The following is a 14,343-nucleotide window of genomic DNA, read 5'->3' on the forward strand; positions in this document are numbered from 1 at the left end:
TTAGTCAGTTTTTCCATGGGGTTGTAACTTTTATTAACTTATTTTTTCAAAAGCCTGTTTGGGGTTTTGTTGAAGCTTTTCATTATGTGTATTTATTATAATTAATGAGTTTCTGCTTCTTTTTTGATTGTTTTCATTCCTTAAATTCTTCAGCTTGACTTTTTGATCTTAAATCTTCTTGAGATGGATGTTCTGAGGGATCCAGAAACTTCTCTGTAACAGGTTAAGTTTATAGTAATAGTAAATATTTTAGGCTTTGCAGGACTTACTATCTCTGGCAAAACTATTGAATTTTGTCTTTGTTTCATGAAAACAGCCACAGACAATATATAAATGCCTGGGTATGTCTGTATTCCAATAAAACTTTATTTATGAAAACAGGTGGCAGGCAATACTTGATCAATAGGCTACAGCTTGCCAACCTTTGGTTTGATCATTAATTTTTCAGACTTTCTTTGCTAATATATGTAGTCAGAAGTGCACGTTTCCACCCAGCCTGCCTTAGTTATACTCACAGATTTCAGGATTATATCTTGATTTATTTACATTGCTTTTGAGAATATCATTTGGTATAGTTTCCTGAGTGGTTGAATATACATATTCACATCACAAGTATTGGTGATTTATCACTTTGAATAAAGTATAGAAACATTACTTCCATTTAGGTTTCTTAATCCCTCCTACTTTGTAAGTATAATTATCTTAATTTCTTATATGTATATCAAGCACCATATTAGGTGGCAGTATGATTTTTGCTTCAATCATCACAATGATCTTAAAAACTTAAATAAATTTGGAAAGTTATTTAAAGTCCTAAACCTTCTGTTAACATTTCCTTCCTACTTAGAGATTTTTTTAGCCATTCTTTAAAGGTTGTTTAATAGCATCAAATTCTCTTAATTTCCTTTCTCTGAGAATATATCTTTATTTTATCTTCATTCCAAAGGATAGTTTCCCTGGATATAGGAATCAGACTTGATAATTTTTGCCTTATATCCGAAAAATGGTGTGCACTGCCTGTGGGCCTCTGTGGGCATTCAAACTGGTGCTTCCCTTTTCTTTCTCTCTTGCTGTTTTCCAAGATTTTTTTTTCTTTTTCTTTTTCTTTTTTTTTTTTTTTTTTTTTTTTAGTTTTCAGAAGTTTAATTCTCATGTGTCTTTGAATGGATTTCTTTGAATTTATTCTCTCCCGGCTTCACTTGGATTCTTAAATCTGCATGTTTATGACTTTCAGCAAATTATGGATGTGATTATTTTTTTAAATACTGTGTCAGTCCAGTCTTTCTTCTCTCCTGTCGCTTTGTCAATACTATGTTAGCTCTTGCATTATTCTTCCACAGGTCCCTGAAAATTAATATTTACTTTTTAAACTTTATTTATTTACTTTGAGAGAGAAAGTGCGAAGGAAGAGTGGCAGAGAGAGAGAATCCCAAGCAGTTTCCACACTGTCAGTGAGAAGCGTGATTCAGTTTTCACAAACCGTGAGATTGTGACCTGAGCCAAAATTAAGAGTTGGGCACTTAGCGAACTGAGCCACCCAGGCACCTCCTATACTTTTGTTTTTAAATCAATTTTCTTTCTGTTATACAGAATTGGTAAATTCTATTGATCTATCTTTAAGTTCTCTAATTCTTTTTTTAAATTTTTAAAAAAAATGTTTTATTTATTTTTGACAGACAAAGAGAGACAGAGAGAGACAAAGTATGAGTGGGGGAGGGGCAGGAAAAGAGGGAGACACAGAATCTGAAACAAGCTCCAAGCTCTGAGCTGCCAACACAGAGCCTGAGGTGGGGCTAGAACTCGTCAATCGTGAGATCATGAATTGAGTCGAAGTCAGACACTTAACAAACTGAGCCACCCAGGTGCCCCTAAATTCTCTGATTCTATCTTCTTAGTTTCCATTCTGCTATTGAGCCCATTCAGCATGATTTTAATTTTTGGTTGGTGTGTTTTTCAGTTCTGTCACGTCCATTTGATATGTCTGTACATATATATTTTTTCTTTTTTGGCTGAAATTTTTCCATTTTTTGTTTGTTTCAAGAACGCTTGTGATTGCTTATTGAAGAATTTTTATGATGACTTCATTAAGATACTTTTCAGATAATTTAAACATCTTAATCCTCTCAGTGTTGGTGTCTTTGGATTTTTTTTTTTTTTTTCATTAAGGTTGTGATTTTCCTGGCTTTGGTAAAACCAGTAATTTAAAACAAAGTTTTATCCTGGACTTTTTGGATATTAAATTATGAGACTCTGGATTCTATATAGTCTCCTTTTCACAGCAGGCAATCGCTTTGTTGACAGGTAGTGTGAGGGCTGGATGGTGTGTATGTCAAGTTCCCTGAATGCCTACTCATACTTCCTCAATGAAGATGACCAAAGTACATATCTGCCACACTCCTCAGTCATACTCCCTAAATCCTGGTGAAAGTCAGATGCCAACCACATCACGCATTGCCTTGAGTGGAGTGTCAGCTTATTTCCCTGGTTGATTGTGCTGCCCACTAGAGGGTGGGGGTAGGGATTGATGTTTGTGGCTTTGTAGCTACAGGATGGTGGTAGGAGCTTAGCTCTCCATGTGAGATCCTGCTGACCCAGAGGAGGAGATGGAGGGAAAGCTGAGGGAAGGAGCCCCACCTCCCATCACCTCACCCCACCTTGATGATGACAGGTGGGAGCTGAGCATTCTGCTAAGCTATGGTGGTCAACATGGAGGTGAGGCAGAGTACTGGCTAACCTCATCTCATACCACCTCACTCAGCTTACTTGCTGCAGGGTAGGTGTGGGAGTTAAACTTCCTAATGGACCCCACTTACATTACCCCAAGGGAAATGGGAATTCTGCCTGCTTCTTCATGGTGGGGATAAGCTTCCTGCTTGCCCCCTCGAACTCCACCAGCCAGGAGCATTAGAGGATATGCAGAAGGCTAGCCCCCTGCTTGCCCTGCTGAACCCCAGTGAAAAGGGGACACTGGCTTCATTGATGCATGATTGTATTAGGGCATGTTGACAATAAGACTGAATGCAGTTAGGGAGAACAGGCTTTCTTGGATTTATTTATTTATTTATTTATTTTGTTGTGTTGTTAGTGATTCTGGATTGCAGACTTCTAGAGCACACAGTCGAGGATGTATGGGAGGCAATAAGAAAATCCTTGAGACTTACTGCCTTGTTATTCGTCAAGTTTCAAGGTGCTAGACAATCAGCCTTATCCTTTACCTTTAATGGACCATCCATACCTTTTGTTGGATTATATCCAAGGTTCATTGGTTTGTTAGGGAGCATCTGGGAGGAATGGGGCTGCTCTTTCTTGACCAGAATTGGAAGTCCACAAGCGTTGATATTCAAGGTTTTTTTTTTAGTAATTCTTTAAAATTTTTTATAATTTTTGTTACAATTATTTTTTTGACTCATGGACTATCTAAAAGTGTATTGCAAAATTTCAGAATATTTTGGGATTTTCTAATTATCACTTTTGTTATTGCTTTCTAATATAATTTCATGCTGAATAATTTCAATCCTTTGATAATGATTGAGACTTTATTTCACCCAGTATATAAGCAGTTTCAGCAAACATTCCATATGCATTTAAAAGAATGTGTATTATCGTTTTCTTTAGTGCAATATCATACATATTTCAACTAGTTCATATTTTTCATTAAGGGTTCTGATCCTCTGTATCATTAATGGTGTTATCATTAATAGTGTTATCATTAATGGTGTTTTTGTCTGTTTATTGTATGAGATATTGAGAAAGTGTATTTCAGTCTCCCACTGTGATGGTAGCTTTTTGTGTTTCTCTTTTTAGTGTGTCAATATTTACTGTATACATTTACATTATTTGATATAAACAGATTTAGGACTTTATGAATTTTTGATATATAAACCTTTATCATTATGAAATGTCCTATATCTCCAAAACTATTTCTTGCTTTCAAGAATTACACCAAAGAACTACTGGTTAATATTTATATTATATATTCTTTTATCCTTTCTTTCAACTTTATTTAGTCATACTCTACAAAATGTGTCTTTTCTAAGCTGTATATATTTTTTCTTGTATTTCTTTCTTAAATTCAAAATAACAATCTTGATCTTCCAGTTGGATTATTTAGTCTAATTACTTGTAAATACTGGCATATTTAGGATTATATTTACCATATTAGTATTTGTTTTCTGTTTAACACTTTAGATTTTTGTTTTATTATTAAACCTTTTATCTTGAGATAATTGTATTTTCACATGAAGTTGTAAGAAATAGAGATTCTGTTTACCTTTTACCCATTTACCCAAATGGTAACTTCTTGCAAAACTATAGTACCATAACACATTCAGGAAATGGATAAAATCCACCACTCATTCAAAATTCACATGTAATCATTGTATGTGTGTGTGTAGTTCTATAGAATGTGTTATCATGTTCATGTTCTCTTATCCATCATTAGAGGCACAGTCAAGAACTGTTCCATGAGAACCAGAAGAACCTTTCTGTTACCCGTCTATAACCGTGTCATATCTGTCCTCCTTTACCATGTCCCTGACCTCTGACAACTTACTCATTTGTTCTCTAAGTCAATTATTATGCCATTTTAAGAATATTATCTAAATGGGGCACCTGGGTGGCTCAGTTGGTTGAGCATCCAACTTTGGCTCAGATCATGGTCTCATGATTTGTGAGTTCTAGTCCCCCATCAGGCTCTGCACTGACAGCTCAGAGCCTGGAACCTGCTTTGGGTTCTGTGTCTCCCTCTCTCTCTGCTTCTTCCCTGCTCATGCTCTGTCTTGACTCTTTTCTCTTCAAACATAAATAAACATTTAGAAATTAAAAAGAGAATATTATATAAATCAAATCTTGCTTCATGTAACCTTAATAGATTGAATTTTCTTACTCAATGTCATTCTCTAGTAAATCTTCCAAGTTGCTGCATTTTTCTATTGCTCATTTCTTATTAATTTCTAATAGTACCCCATGGTATGGGTATACTACATTAAAAATATTCACTCCTTGAAGGAAATCTGGGTTGTTCCAGTTATGAGCTATTCTAAATTAAAATGCTCTGAACATTTGTGTATAGATTTTTATGTGAACATACATTTTCATCTCTTTGGGTAAATGCTCAAGAGCTCAATTATTGAGCTGTATGCTAATAGTATATTTTGTTTTATAAGAAATAGGTGCATTGTATTTTAGGCTGTATTGTTTTAAATTCCCACCAGCATTGCATGAGTTATCTAGTTTCTCTGGATCTTAGCCAGCTTTTGGTATTGTTGCCATCTTTTTAGTTTTCATCCTGATGAGTATGTAGCAATATATCATTGTGATGTGAATTTGTGTATTTAATGATATTGAACTTATTTTCATGTGCTTCCTTTTGGGTGAAGTTTCTGTTTTCCTTTGACTATATTGTAATTAAGTTGTTTTTTGGTTTTTTTTTTTACTGTTCTGGTTTGAGAGTTTCAGTTCTATTCAAGGAAAGAGTTTTTCATCTCAACACACTAATTCCTGTATTTTATTTCCTCTATTTTTAAAACATTCTTTTTGAATCACGAAAATTGTTATTGTTTTTAATTTCCTCTATAATATTGTTATATACAACAAACAATATCTTTTTTGTTTGTTTGCTTTAGTTATTGCCTAAACATTACACCATATATCATAGTCCATCCAGGCTACAATAACAATATACCACAAACTGGGTGGTTTATAAACAATATAAATTTATTTCCCACAGTTCTTGAGGCTGAAAATCCAAGATCGAGTTACCATCATGGTAGAGTTCTCTGATGAAGGCCTTCTTCCTTATTCATGTATGTCGTCTTCTCTCTGTGTCCACACAAGATGGAAGGTGCTAGAGATTCCTCTGGAGCTTCTTTTATACAACACTAATATCATTCATGAGAGCTCCACTCTCATGGCTTAAGCATCTCCAAAAGGTTCCACCCACTACTGCCATCACATACTATTGCCATCGCATTAGTAGTCATTAAGATTCCAACATGTAAATTTTGGAAGTAGAGGACATAAACATTCAGACCATAGCATCACATATGCATGATTTGTTGGCGTTTAATACAATTTACTAATTGTGGGGATGTCTGGGTAGCTCAGTCAGTTAAGCGTCTGACTTCAGCTCCATGATCTCACGGTTTGTGAGTTTGAACCCCACGTGAGGCTCTGCTAACAGCTCAGAACGTGGAGCCTGCTTCAGTTTTTGTGCCTCCCTCTCTCTCTGCCCCTACTACCCCTCATACACTCTGTCTCTCTTTCTTTCTCAAAAATAAATATTAAAAAAAATTTTTAAATAAAAAAACTATGAATTTTGCCTTCTTAAGAAAATGCTAGAAACTTAGAACACTTTAACTCCTTTCTTCTTTCCTATCTATGGACATATTTCTGTTATGGTTTTAATTATATATGTATTTTGAATTCATCAACATATTATATTATTTTCATGTAACTCTTCAAATGTATCCTACCTTTAATCTTCCTGCTCTTATTTGTTTCTTTCTTTTGATTTTACTTTTCTTCTGCATTAAGAACTCTTAATATTTCTATTAATGATATATATCTTAATGCATGTATTTGTTTTGTTTTTCCTTTTAAAAATTATAGATACATGACGTAGAATCACTTAGCTAAAACAATTTATGAGAAAAAATAACTTGTTTGGATGAGTCCAGATGACTCCCTACATTTTTATTTTTATGATGCCGCAATACATCAACAGCTTTTAGCAGTTGAATTAATTACACTCAATAAATATTACAGTAATAAGCAGTTATAAACATAGAAGTATTCAGAGTGGATTGCACAGCAATCAGATTCAAGAGCTAATTTATTGTTCATTCATTCACTCAATAAATATTGATTTAATGCCTGTAAGTAGGAGGTGTTGTGTTTGCTTCTTTCCCTGAAGGATCTCACAGGCGGTATTTGCAACCGTGAGGAGAAAAAAAAATAAAGGAGAAATTACTGGCCAGTGATGACAACTGTAAGAAATTATTCATCTTGTTTCAAAACCTAGGATGTTATTCATTGGTTGGTTTTGCCAAAGCCCATAATTTTAGCTTCAGTGATAAAATAGCTTTCATATTTAATTGCAACAAAGTTGTGTTATTATTATATACTATTGTGTAGGTATGAATTAAAACATCACAAATTTTTATCAGTGATAAGACAGTTTATGTTCATCTATGGTAATGACTCTGATTTAGAAATATATATATCAGATTTCAATTCTCAAGTGTCATAATGTTGCAGAAAATTGTAGCATTGGGGTATAAAAATGGGAAGTAGAGGTTGTGGGAACTTTGGCTATTTTTAATTATTATGCTTAAATTTCCTTATATGAAAAAATTGAATATATAATTTTATATGTGTAATATGTACTATACATATATTCGAATTTTAGAAACATAGTATTTATCTCCATATATCATTCAGTGGTTAGTATGCTTTATGGATCAAAACACTCAATAAATTCTTATTAAATTAGGGTTTTTTAAAATATTTTTATTTATTTCTAGGAGAGAGAGAGAGAGACAGCGTGAGCAGGGGAGGGTCAGAGAGAGAGGGAGTCACAAACTGAAACAGGCTCCAGGCTCTGAGCTGTCAGTCAGCACAGAGCCGGACGCGGGGCTCGAACCCACGAACCACGAGATCATGACCTAAGCGAAAGTCGGACGCCTAACCGACTAAGCCACCCAGTGCCCCTAAATTAGTTTTATTAAGGAAGAATTCCATATCTCTGTTTTTGAGTAGGACCATCATCTACTTCATGCTTTTCAAACAGTATGGAAATTAATAATATTGAAATAAAGTTTACTGATTTGCATGGTTACATTTAGAAATTCCAATGACAGCAGAATCCCTAGTGCCTTCCCAAGAGTACTCAGCCTTTTTCTTCTGAGGTGAGGACATTTGAGTCGGTGCCTTTTTTTTTTCTTTTTTTTTTTTAGACATCTATAGGTGAAGTTTAGTATCCAAGCAGAGAGCAAGGATGGAGACCATGAGAACTTGCTTTCACCATGCGAGGGTCTTATGAAATGAATTCTAATAATGAAGACAAATATGAATGTAGCTCAAATCCACCTTCAGTCCATGATTGCTTATTGAAGGATGGGACTTTTTAGGAATGTATAGTTTAGGGGATCTCTGGAGGAAGCAGAACAGGTGATTGTATAAAATAGAAAAGAAGTAAATAGATGAGAAAAAAAAAGCCTATCTTTAATACTATAAAAACAGAATCTATTGCAAACAAGGTTTTAAGGTGAAGAGAGTGGTTGGTTGTATCAACTACAGAAAAGAAATACTGAAAGGACTCAAGACCATATTAATTTTGAAGTGACTTAAGCTGGAATCATTTTGGAGTTAAATGGATTGAAAAATAGTGGGTTATAAGAAGAATATTGACAGTAAAGAAAGGGAAACAGTGTGTAAAAGATATGCTAATGTGATGAGGGGGAAAAGAGGGATATGAAATTCAAGGCATATCATGGTCAAGTCATCGTTACTGATTGAAGAGAAAGAGTCAATACCAGATACGCTAGAGATGAAGTAGCTCCCCATTTGGCTGTATCATTACCCTTCCTATTCCATTGTTCTCCTGTTACATGTGATCCTATACACATGAGTCCACTGTGAGTGAACTGTCTGACTCTTTTCCATTTTCACAGATAGGCCAGCAGGTCTACAAGGACTGTACTTCATGTAAACCAGGAACAACCTATGTTTTTCAAAGAATATTCACTTAAATAACATTAAGACATTATTTGATTTCACCTACCCATGAGCCATACAAGTATCCCTTTGTCTAGCACATTCTTCATATATTCTGTACTCCTTCACCGTTTGGTTTACAAATGGGCCCCCTTACATAAAGGGCAAGGAGAGACCCAAGAAAGAGGCAGACCACTTCAAATTGGTGGATGGCAGGTTTAAATATTAAAGGAACTTATTTATGAGGTTTGTCTTGGGTGGCTTCAAAATGAGTAGGTCTCCACACCCACTCAACAGAATCTTAAAGTTGATATACAGGCTTTAATTGGGTTCAGTCATGCATGCCATCCAGACAGTTTCACCAACACCTTACTCTGTCAAGGTGATATCCCTGGAGCAGCTTCCACTGTGGGAATGGTGGGCTGAATGTAGTTTTCCAGAACAGGGCAAGGGTAAGGAGCCTCTAATAGCCTGGGTCTAGCATGTGGGTCAACTGGCAATCATGTCCTCTCCATTACCCCTTCCAATACTGCTTCTTACAAAATTGTCCTGTGGGGTTAAGGGAGAAATTGCAATAACTTCTTTAAGATATATAACTCTCTTGGGGAGTCTGGGTGGCTCAGTCTGTTAACTGTCCAACTCTTGATTTTGGCTAAGGTCATGATCCCAGGGTCATGGGGTAGAGCTCTACTTTGGGCTCTATGCTGAGCTTGGAGCCTGCTTTGGATTCTCTCTCTCTCTGGCCCTCTCCCTACTAATGCTCTCTTTCCCTCAAAGAAAAGGTAAATAAATAAATAAATAAATAAATAAAATGGGTAAGTTTTTAAAAATAGATATATAACTCTCCTTTTCTCTGGAAAATGTCAAACTTCCTTTGGGAAACTCTAGACCAACTTTGTATATTTTTTTCAGCCTAGAGAAAATTATCTTGTCATATATTCTCTACTTACTTCATTTCTCAAGTTTATGACATACTTATTGATACTTCAGTGATATAAACTGAATAATTACATTTTAACTTTTTCTATAACCATAGAAGAATAGAGTCCCAATGAAATTGACTATCTCTGGAAAATTGAAAACATGAATAAGAAATAACCCTTAAAAGAGCAAATTCCATTAAGTTTTAGGCATAGAGAAGAGATTTCTGATTGGTAAAATTTAAAAAAAAGATGTGTTTATAAGACCCCTAAAATTTTAACAAAAGATACCAGATATATTCAAAAGTTGGAACTCAAGACTATCTTTTCAGAATGACATAGAGATAGGCAGGATTCACAAATTGAAGAAAGACAAACTGTAGGAGAGATGTTACAATGAATAGGATTATCCAGGTGTGTGAGATAATAAGATGACTGCTGGAGAAGTAAGAGAATCTGCAATGTATATAATGTAGTGAGGGTAGAAAGATAGCAAAGTAGATCAGAGGTACTAAGGATCCTGATAACCAAACACCAATGGCATTGAGACTCCTTTGCACAAATTATTGCTTTCTCCAGGGAATTCTGACACATTAGGAAGAAAAAGCTATACATTTAATAAAACTGAAGTTATTGAGTGCTGGCAATTCATAAAGCAGAGCAGCTGGAGGTCAAAATGGCAGGAATTTTCTAGGATGAGGACAAAAAACCCCACAATTGATATGGATGAACAAGGAACTCAGTTTAGGGAGGAATACAAATATATGTTGAATAGATTTATGGATAGAGACAATTAGAAGGGCTAAAAAATCTGAAAAAGAATAAGATAATTAAGTGGTGATAGAAAGGAAAAGATTAGAGTCAAAGAACAAAAACCTCAGAATTTATGTCTGGGAGTGGAACTGTCTTGAGTGACACCCAGGTCTTAAGTTATCAAAGGCAATTAATTACTAAATACTAAAATAAAGGAAAGAAAATAAAATATATACAGATTAGGAAGGAAGAAATAAAACTCCCTTTGTTTGCAGATGGCATGATCATCTATGTAGAAAATAAAAATGAACCAACAAAAAAATTCATGTAACTAGTAAGTGATAACAGGAGAATTAAATCGATAGAGAGATAGTCCATGTTCATCTCTAGGAAATCTTGATATTGTCAAAAGCCTATTGTTCCTAACTTGATCTTTAGATTCAATGCAATCTTAGCCAAAATCCTAGAAAGCTATTTTGTGATTTTTTTTTTTCAAAGAGTCAGAAGCCCAGAATAGCCAATGCAATATTCAAGGACAAGAACAGTTGGAGAACTGATACTGCCTTACTTCATGACTTAGTAGAAACTGCAATAGTCAGGATAGTGTGGTACTGCAAAATAATAGACAAATAGATCAAATGGAACAGAATAGAGGACCCAGAAATAGACTCTCATAAATAAAATCAACCGATGTTGAAACAAAACAACTGGTGTTGCAACAACTGGACATCCATATGCAAAATAATGAATCTAGACACAGACTTTATGCCTTTCCTAAAAATCAACCCAAAACGGATCAGAGTCCTAAATGTAACACCCAAAATTATAAAATTTTGAAAAGATAACAATGGTGAGAAACTGGATAAACTTGGGTGTGGTGATGATTTTAGATATAATACTGAAAGCATGGCCTGTGAAAGAAAGAATTGATAAGCTAGTCTCCATTAAAATTAATAATTCCTGCCTACAAAAGATAATGTCAATAGGATGGGAAGATAAGCCATGGACTGGGAGAAAATATTTGCAAAAGACAAAAGATTGTTAAGAAAGAAAGAAAGAAAGAAAGAAGGAAGGAAGGAAGGAAGGAAGGAAGGAAGGAAGGAAGGAAGGAAGGAAGGAAAGAAAGAAAGAAAGTAAAAGAAAGAAAGAAAGAAGGAAGGAAGGAAGGAAAGAAGGAACAGCCGTTCAAACTCAACAATAAGAAAACAAACAACCCAACTAAAACAAGAGACCAAAAATATTAATAGACACTTCACCATAAAAAATATGCAGCTTACAAGTAAAGGCATGGAAAGATGCCCCACATCATATGTTATCAGGCAAATGCAAATTAAAACAACAATGTGATACCAGAATACCTATCAAAATGACCAAAACCCGAGACAGTGACAACAGTAAATGCTAAGGAAGATATGGGACACTAGGAACTCTCATTCACTGTTGGTGGGAACTCAATATGGTCTAGCCCCGACAGTTTCTTACAAAACTAAACAGAACTCTTACCATGTGATCCAGTAATCATATTTCTTGGTATTTATCCAAAGGAGACAAAACTTCTGTCTATACAGAAAACTGCACACAGGTGTTTATAGAAGCTTTACTCATAATTCCAAAACTTGGAAGCAAGATATCCTTCAATAGGTGAATGGATATATAAGCTATATATTCCAAATAATGGAATTTGTTCAGAACTAAAACGAAATGGACTATCAAGCCATGAAAAGACATGAGAGAACCATAAATGCATATTACTAAATGAAGTAGTCAATCTGAAATGCCTACAATACTGTGTGATTCCAAGCATATGACAGACATTCTAGAAAAAGCAAAACTATGGAGATGATAAAAAGATCAGTGGTTGCAGGGGTAGGGATATGGAGGGGAAAGCAGGGGAAAAAATTAAGAAACTGAGCAGAGAGGATACTTAGAGCGGTGAAAATACTCTGTATGATGTTATAAAGATGGATAAACCCCATCATACCTTTGTCCAAACTCGCAGAATGCAGATCACTAAGAGTGAGTCCTAATGTAAACTATGGACTTAGACTTAGGGTACTAATGATGTGTTATTAGTGGTGCATCACTTGTAGCAAATGTGCCATCTAGTTGAGGGATATCAATATTAGGGGAGGCTAGGCATGTGTGTGGAAAGCTCTGTACTCTCCCCTCAGTTTTGCTGTGAAGCTAAAACTTCTCAAAAAAAAGTCTTAAAAATCCAAGAGATGAGAGACAAATGTTGCCATCTTTATTTTACACACAGAGAAATTAGAGGCCAGGAAGTTATTAGAATTAAGTTATTTGCAATAACTTTGCAGGTAATAAATGGAGTGGGATAGAGGATTTTTTTTAGACAAAAAGAATACTGGGGAGGGGAAAACATAGTTGCACATAATTGCAGGGCTTGTTTAGGGAATGATTAGTTATTGTGTTTCAAATCATGAACTGCATTAAACCTTGGAAAATGGATAGCAAAATAGTTTGGAAGAGCTGTTCACATGCTTCACCAAAAAGTTAAGGTTTTGACCTGGAACAGTAAAAGCTCTGATGAGGCATTCAACCAAGGTAGCATGCCCAGAGCAAAAATAATCCTGAACTTGGTGAAGGTGAATTGAACTCAACAAGAAATAGAATAAATTGCCGGAATCACTAATCTAAAGGCTAGTGATTTAAATTTTTAAAAATTTTTAAATTTAAATTAATTTTTTTTCCTTTCCCTTACTGCCTCCCCAAATAATTAAGTACCAAATCAAGTAAATGGCCTTTTTTTCAACACCGTCTGAGTCAATGTTCTCTCCTACGTAGACAGAGAACCACTCTCTGGAAACAGATTCATATCATTGTTCATCTTGAGTATCACAATACCCTCCTACATCCCTGTTGGATATAATATCATTTTTCCCATCTTATTAACCACCACAGAGAGATCTAAGATACAAACAGGAGCTTTCGTTCCAATCCTTGAATCTTTGCATCGCTTCCCTCTGAGGATTCAGGATTAGGTAGAAATACTTTGCAAAGCTCTTAAAAAAAAAAAAAAAAAAAAAAAAGCTTTACTTAACAGATTCAGGACCTGCCACTTCCCCAGTGCACATTGTCTAAGTCAAATAGCCCACATTTCTCTCCACATGTTACTATTTGGTTTTGGATGAACTATCTCCCACCTAAATGCTTTCCCTTCTCTTCTCCATTGAAAAGCTTCAACCAGTGAGATCCAAAACCTTGAAGTAATTTTGACTCTACTCCCTTCCTCAAATTCTATCTTTAAAAAGGGTGTCATATTCTTTCTAATGCCTCTATAAACCCCTTGAGATAATTGTTTTATTTTTCATTCTGTTGAACACCTTATTTCAGTTCCATATCATCTCCCAGTTTAGCAGTCATATTACTGACAGCCCTCCATAGAAAGTCGAGTCCTTGGGGACTTTGAGGCCCCTGTGTGGCTTACAAAACCCCCCAGCTCTGAGCCTGTCTACTACTCCATGCTGATCTTCTGCCATCTTGCTCCTGGATGTGGCAATCCAGCTGCTCCAAACTGCTACATTTTGGTGCCTGTGATTCTCGTTCTTCGTGCTAGAAGTGCCTTCCCTCTCTGCTTTCTACTGTTCCCTCCTCACAAATTTAATGTCTTCCTATGTGTGCCCTCATGAGGTATGAAATCAGCAGTGAATTAAAATGTGAACTATTCACAGTGTTAATCAGACATGTGTGTAAATTTATATGTATGTGTAAGTTATATTGAAAATTATGTATAAACTTTGTAGTCAGTAGAATATTGTTCATACAAAGGAAAACGAAGCTTGTATATATATAAAAAAAAAAAAGAAAGCAAAACCTGCATTCAAATTCAGCAAAGTTTGAGAATACTTTTCATTGCCAGAGCAATGACCCAGAATTCTTCAAAAAATATAAAAAAGTTGAGCAAAAAGAGTGGACAAATTAATCTGAATGTAAAACT

At 35.2% G+C, this 14,343-nt stretch overlaps 1 protein-coding gene across 2 annotated transcripts in view; it reads left to right on the forward strand.

Moving 5' to 3' along the window:
• The window catches only part of SNTG1 (syntrophin gamma 1), a 313,487-nt gene that overhangs the window by 126,595 nt on the left and 172,549 nt on the right, over positions 1-14,343 (forward strand). The gene's annotated exons all lie outside the window — the stretch shown is intronic.

This window comes from Hyaena hyaena, unplaced genomic scaffold, assembly GCF_003009895.1.
Source record: "Hyaena hyaena isolate Hyena2069 unplaced genomic scaffold, ASM300989v1 scaffold_697, whole genome shotgun sequence".
Classification (NCBI taxonomy): domain Eukaryota; kingdom Metazoa; phylum Chordata; class Mammalia; order Carnivora; family Hyaenidae; genus Hyaena; species Hyaena hyaena.